The sequence below is a fragment of the Schistosoma mansoni genome, assembly GCF_000237925.1.
Source record: "Schistosoma mansoni, WGS project CABG00000000 data, supercontig 0037, strain Puerto Rico, whole genome shotgun sequence".
NCBI classification, from domain to species: Eukaryota; Metazoa; Platyhelminthes; class Trematoda; order Strigeidida; family Schistosomatidae; genus Schistosoma; species Schistosoma mansoni.
Window position 1 is genome coordinate 758,704 of NW_017386026.1, and position 8,034 is coordinate 766,737.

The following is an 8,034-nucleotide window of genomic DNA, read 5'->3' on the forward strand; positions in this document are numbered from 1 at the left end:
GTTAGTTGTTTTGTAATATACTTTAATTCTGTGTTGTCTTAAGATCCTCTTCAAGACTATCCTTAGGACAAACAATTTTGGTTTTGTGGGTCAAATATTTGACTAAGTTTCTTTTATATTGTAATGGGATAAAGCTAGAAAAGTGTATATGTTGGTTTACGATAAAGGTTTCTTATGAGCCCATCAGTTCTCACCAACAGGACTCCTAGAAAGGAGATGGTGTCGTACTTTTCTTCGTCCATTGTGAAGTTGATTGCCTGGTAGACTCTATAAAATGTTTGTAGTAGGCTCTGAGTTTTGCTACTGTTTTTTGTAACTATAAATGTATCATTCATGCAGCAACAATAAAATTTTAGCTTGCCTATCACTCCTTTTAGAGGACCGTTTTCTAATTTTATCGGAAAGAAATCAGCTAGGATTGGACTTAATGATGATCCCGTAGCGGCACCATCTCATTTTCTGTAGAGTTCTTTATTAAACAAAAAATGTATATTCATAGTACATCTACGTATTAATTCCTTTAAAGAGGAGACTGGAATGTCGATTTCCATTCACCGATTTTGTGGGCGGATGGATCCTTATGGAGACCCTGGATAGGATTCGAGAAAGGAAGAATAAGAAGACAACAACAGCCTAACAAGAGCAGAGGAAGTCAAGTTACGACCTGAGTACACTAAAACAAACAAGTAAGTGAAGAGGAGCATTAGAGCTGACAAGCAGAAATATGTGGATGACCTAGCAACGACAGCAGAAAAAGCTGCAAGAGAAGGAAACATGAGACGAGTATATGACTCGACAAAGAAACTGGAAAGGAAATATAGTAAGCCAGAGAGACCGGTCAAGGACAAAGACGGTAATCCAATCACTGAGGTTCAAGAGCAGAGGAACAGATGGGTGGAACACTTCAAGGAACGCTTGAATAGGAATGATTACTTTCCAAACTTCGATATCGACGGGCTAAATTCCGTAGAACACTTTGAGGGACTCTTGAATGGACCAGCTCTATTGAGTCCACCAGAAATCGAAGCATCACCTGCAGACCTTCCTATAGCTGTCACTCCACCGACGATCGAAGAAATCATCATGACCATCAGACAAATCAAGATCGGGAAAGCAGTTGGACCTGACAATATGCCACCTGAAGCACTGAAGTCAGACATAGAAGAAACGGCAAACATGTTCCACGTCCTATTTGGAAAAATTTAAGAGGACGAACAAGTACCGACAGACTGGAAGGAAGGATATATCATCAAGATACCACAGAAAGGAGGTCTTGGCAAGTTTGACGGCTACAGAGGCATCGCGCTACTATCAATGTCAAAAAGGGCTTTCAACAGAGTGTTGCTGAACCGGAAGGAAGATTCAGTAGACGCCCACCTAAGAGATCGACAAGCCGGATTTCGTAAATATTGATCGTGTATATCCCTTGTCGCAACACTAAGGATCATCTTTGAGCAATCAGTTCAATGAAACTCTTAACTACACATCATCTTCCGTGACTATGGGAAAGCATTTGAAAGTGTGGATATGAGGGCCTTATGGAACCTTCTTTGACACTATGGTGTACCTGAGAAGACCGTCAACATCATACGGAATTCATAATACGGACTACACTGCAAAGTCGTGCATGGAGGATAGCTGACAGACGCATTCCATGTGAGGACCGGAGTCAGACAAAGCTACCTACTCTCCCCCTTCCTCTTTCTTCTGGTGATCGACTGGATTATGAAGACCTCCACATCTGACGGGAAGCACGAAGTAAAAAATGAACTGCCTGGATGCGACTAGACGATTTGGACTTTGCAGATGATCTGGTCCTTCTATCCCACGCACATGAACAAATGCAGATGAAGACAACTAGTGTAGCAGCAGCCTTTGCAGCTGTAAGCCTCAACATACACAACGGAAGAAGCATGATCCTGAAATGCAACACGGAGAACACCAACCCAATCACACTTGATGGCGAAACTCTGGAAGATGTGAAATCGTTCACGTACTTGGGAAGCATCATTGATGAACAAAGAGGATCTGATGCAGACGTAAAGGCGAGGATTGGCAAAGAAAGGACAGCATTCCTACAAATGAAAAACATATGGAACTCAAAACAACTGTCAACTAACTTCAAAGTGAGAATCTTCAATACGAACGTCAAGACAGTCCTACTGTACGGAGCTGAAACGTGGAGAACTTCTACAACCATCATCAAAAGGTTACAAGTATTTATAAACAGTTGTCCACGCAAAATACTCAACACTCACTGGCCGGACACTATCAGCAACAGCTTTCTTTGGGAGAGGACAAACCAGCTTTTATCTGAAGGGGAAATTAGGAAAAGACGTTGGAAGTGGATAGGACATACATTAAGGAAATCACCAATGTGCATTACAAGGCAATCCCTAACTTGGAATCCAGAAGGGAAGCGGAAAAGAGGAAGGCCAAAGAACACATTACGCCGGGAAATAGAAGCAGATATGAAAAGGATGAATAATAACTGGAAAGAGCTGAGAAGAATTGCCCAGGACAGGGTTGGATGGAGAATGCTGGTGGGCGGGCTATGCTCCTCCATGAAGCGTAACAGGAGTAAGTAAGTAAGTAAATATGAATAAAACCATAGGTGAAGGTTATCGGCAATATTTCCATGTTAACGAAGTATGTTATATCCAGTACTTTCGGTACCTTTTCCGTTAATTTAATGGGTAAGTTCTACATATAGTGTAATTTTACTCAAAGACTCTATTTCACAGGTTTCTATGACTATATCCAATGTATTGTAGCCCGATATTCTGAATAAAGAAAAAAACAAATACGCCTAAGTTTAGAATTTAAAATGAAACTCTTGAAAAGTACACTTTAATACCTAGTACTTATATACTAATTAGACAGAGGAATGACTATGATTACTGGATAGGGTACATTTAGTCAACATTGAACATTTTTAGGGTGATTTCAGCCGAAAACTTGTTCACATATATTTTTTCTTATCTGCCTCCTGACAACTGGTACATTGTCATATTTCTAGTACCTAACTTTAAGTAAAGTAGATAAATACTGAGGGATAGGATTATAGTCTATGAATTTGTAGCGTCTCTGATTTTCAATGTTCGATGTGTGTGCAATATCCAGCACTTTTCTGTTTATTTAGTGATTGGATGGTGCATATATGATCTTGATTTTTACTGAGGGTTTCGTTTAAAGCTCTATCTTTTACTTTATCTGCTTTTTTTCATCCTACAGTTCCGGATGTGCCACAAAGTCGAGTTCACAGAAGACATATGTTGACAGATTTAGAGGATTAAAATGAAGGCCTCAGTGAAAATTATACTCTTAAATACAGCGCTGACACACCAAATGAACGGGAAAGTTTTTTAAAAACACTATTTTTATTGAACATTAAAAGGAGAATAGTTATCCTCATACAACATGGACAGTTTTGAATATTCCTACTTTGATTTTCAAAAAATAATTCAGTTAACTTGTTCTGTACACTTTACCGTATAACCAAATTGATTACAATAGGTCTACTGAAACGTAAATATACGCCTACTGTCTTAATGTTCTTTTTTCTTGAATATGTCAATATAATGACAATGTCAACCATCATGCAGTTTAATCAATAGAAATTTTTCAACAATCAGAACTTTGATAGATTGTTGTTTTATGAATAATTCATTTATTTAATCAAACAATTTTATAGAATAAAGTTATTTGTTAGTTAAAATGTTGGACGACCCAATTTTCAGTTGATATGATGAACGCAATACTATTATTCCCCAAATCCATATTGTAAAACTTCTAGATATCCATCATATGTATGCAGCCTTGGACTGTGACTGATGAGTTCAATTCCCAACCGTTAAATTTCAGTTTCCACGAGGTTTATCGAAATTTTTGTATCTATTGACAACAGATGTTTTCCTCAGTGGATTATCTCGATTAAAACTCTTCAATATTTCATAATTTTTCTTAAAGATTTGTCGAATTTTACTAAAATTTGATGTAGTCCTGTGGGGATATTTACTAAATAAACCTTGTAAATTCGGTCAATGTAAGGATGGCTCGTTAAAACTCAAGAAAGCCTCAAGAAGCCCAGAGAGAGCCGAAGACATTCCATCCAATCACTGCTAGAGGAACACTCTAGAATGTCGACGTGTAGCTGTCCTATTGGATGGATAAGAAGGACCCCTATGTGTCTATTGGCTGTCCGAAATGATTTACTTTCAGCTAAGAACTATAAATACATGAGATTTTCATACAATATTTGACACTGTGTTGGGAATAACATTCCTACTTACTAGTCTTCTGTCTTCTCTCTTGCGACGTTGCGGGTTCGATTGTTCAAGTAGTCTAGTAGTACGCGGCATAGCAAGAATCTAAAGCTCTAGATATAACGGTCAATAACAAATGTATATCTTGGATAATTACCTTTACATTGAATCCATTCAAGTATTGATAGGGTTACCAACAATATGAATAATATTAAAATATGTTGGTTTAAAGATTATACTAAGTACATGACAATCGTTTACAAACAAAAAATCCTTACAATTTTCGGTCCCTAGAGTCATTAGTTTTTCATCTTGACAAGTTCGACCACGTGCTTCCCTTTTCATATATTGTATTGGACAATATACCATGAAGTCTGTATAGATATTTGGGAAATTATTTTCAGATTATGTAGTCCCTTTCGGTATGATAACTTTATAGCTGAAATTGATTTATAATTACTAAATATTATTGGGGGAAATAAGAAATACTTTCACATAGGTTCCGGGCGAAAATATGTTTGCTTTTCGGGTTCACTAAACCAAAAACGACTTAGCAACCAATGTCATGTTGTCTTGTCATTAGTGCTAACTGAATTCAATTTGTTGAAATCAAATTGCCGATTTGTTTCAGTGTTCTATATTTGTAGATAATCGGTAGGAATCCCCTAATTTTTCTTGTTGATTGGCATTGATATCGGTAAACGTAAGTACTGTGTTGCAGAACAACTAGTTGTTCGGCTGATTAGTTAATACATATTGAAACGTGCATCTCTACAACATATTGTCTGCTATATACTGAAATAATTTAAAATTTCTATGCTGAATTCAAATGATCATTTCTAGCCACAACATATACATAACTATCTCTTGATTATGATTGGTTGATTGTTGACCAATCTCAATATAGTTTATACTTAAAATTAAATGAATTATTTAACAAGGACATTGATATCATTTTACAAGTCTCCTTATTTTTTATCTGTGTACTTACTTATTTACTTACGCTCGTTACTCTCAATGGAGCATAGGCCGCCGACCAGCATTCTCCAACACACTCTGTCCTGAGCCTTCCTTTCTAGTTCAATTCAATTGTTCATTCTTCTCATGTCTGTCTCCATTTCTCGGCGTAATGTGTTCTTTGGTCTTCCTCTTCTCCTTCGGCCTTCAGGATTCCAAGTGAGTGCTTGCCTTGTGGCGCAGTTGGATGATTTCCTCAATGCGTGTCCTATCCTTTTCCAGCGCTTCTTCCTGATTTCTTCCTCCACTGGAATCTGGTGTGTTGTCTCCCACAGTAGGTTGTTGCTGATAGTGTTTGGTCAACGGATCCGAAGTATTTTGCCTAGACAACTGTTAATAAACACTTGTATTTTCTGGATGTTGACTTTCTTAGTTCGCCAAGTTTCTGCCCCATACAGTAGAACTGTCTTGACATCTACGTACATATTCATATACAATTAAACATATATTTATTTTTTGATAATTAATTTGTTTGAAATTATTCTTATTAATTAACTTAAAAAATTTAAAGTATTTAGATTAAATCAGTGAAGAATTGGTCTAATAAACAAAAATCTTAGTTTCTTCAAAATGATCATTAACATTAATTTATAGAATGTAATGAGCTTTGAGCTTTCTAAAAAAAATATTGAATTTTAAAAATGATAACTGAATAAATATTGAAGTGATAACCGAAATTAAACTCCAGAACATGTATACGCAACAAATGAATTAATTCTTAACTTATGGTAAGAGAATTACGAGTAGCTAAGTGATTTGATAATCTCTAATCATAATAAGTAAATAAGTAAGTAAGTAAGTAGGCGGGTAGATAGAATAGTAACACAAAATACAAATGTTATTCAGTTCGAAGTACATCATTTTATTTATTTTCGGTCATATTTGAAAAGCTATTTAATTATTAAAGATCTATTTGAGTACCTTTGACAAACTAACTTTGTTGATGCAAATCATACAGAATACATATACTCCAACAAGTTTGATAAGAATTTGTTGCTGAATATTAGTTGCTTTATTTGATTACGCCTGTAACCCTTCGTGAAGCATAAGCTGTTTACCAAGAATCTCCAACCTACTCTGTCCTGGGTTCTCCTTTCCAGTTGTCGATAAGTGATGTTCATTCTTTTGACGTTTGCCTCCGGTTCTAGGTGTAATGTTTTATTCGATTATTTTCTTTTACTTTTGCCTTGAGGATTCCATGTTAGAGTTTGCTTTGTAATGCTGTTTGATGATTTCCTTAATGTGTGTCTTATCTACATTCATCATCTTTTTCTAATTTCCTCTTGTTTGTTTGTCTGTTGAGTGACAATTAATTGTGGATTTAGTTTAGCTAGGCAATCATTAAAGATAAAGATATAGTGAGTAGATGTTATCTTCTTAGTATGCCGCTCCTTATTGGTGTACACTCTCGAGACCATCGGTAGTTGAAATTCAGCTGACCTTAGACGTGTGAACCATTGGATTCTGTCTCAGTGGTTTGAAATTTAAGTGCTTACTGTGAGGTTTCAATGTTCTTGGTTCGATTCATCATGTGGTCTCTTGTATGTCTACTTCTGTAAAGTCCAATAATAGAATAAAACAGTTGTTCAGAGCTTCTTAGATTTCAGTTTTTGTTCAAATAAAGACATTTGATTGTACAAAAGTACAAAGCCAACAATATCAGCAACTCCCTACACTGATAATTAATTAATTTACTCTCACTGTTTTTATATTCTTATAAAATTCTGCTTTCATTAGATACTGTTCGGTATCTTGAAAGAATTTTCTAGAGTGTATTTTAAATGCGGTCAAATGCGACAAAAGAATTCGTTTGCCTATACGTATTGATATTTTCCCTACGTTTCGTCCATTTTCATCAAGAAAGAAAATAGTGGGATTTGTCATTTAATTAGTATTATATTTATTTACACAATTGGATAAACAAATCATGAGAAATTTATTGAAAAAGTTTGTCAAACAAGAATTCTCTGAAATAGGTGAAAGTATTCTAGTCTATATTCTATTACTAATTTCACATTCAATGACATGTTGATTTTATGTGGCCTTTTATGTATAAAAGAAAATATGGACAGTGGCTGGCAGTGGAGTCCAAGATGCACGCTTCGTCCTATTTGGGACTCGTCAGATGGGTATACCTGCATCTCAGAGTCGATGTTCATTCCATGACTCGAACCCAGTACCGTTTGCTTCAAACGCCATCGTGTTATACACTCAGCTACTGAGTTCTGATAGCCACCTGCTTGTGCAATGGAGCGAAGTTTAAATTCACTTGATGTTGTTTACTTGTATTTTCCCATTGTTATTTAGGACTGTAATTGATCAGTCTCTTGTTAGATATATTGTGATACATAATTCAATTTCAACATAATATTCAACTGAAAGCAACATATAATGTAATGTAATATCATTTCATGAAAAGTATAATTTTTTTCCTGAAATCATCACTACATATTTTTTTTTACGAAAGCAGAATAATTCATTTACATGTAACTTGATTCACATGTTGAGAGAATTACGAATAAATGTTTACTTTAAGGTGACAGTACTTGATGTTAAATAGTAGATGAGATAGAATTTTTTTCTGTTTCAAATTTATTTTTTCATGGTTGAAATCATGAGAGTTTAAAATCCGATAATTTCAAGTGGTGAATAACTAAGGTTACCTCTCTGTGATGTGACCAATTTTGATTAGTAAAAATAATAAAAATGGATTAATACTGAATAACTTAACAATTAAGAAATAATTTAAAAA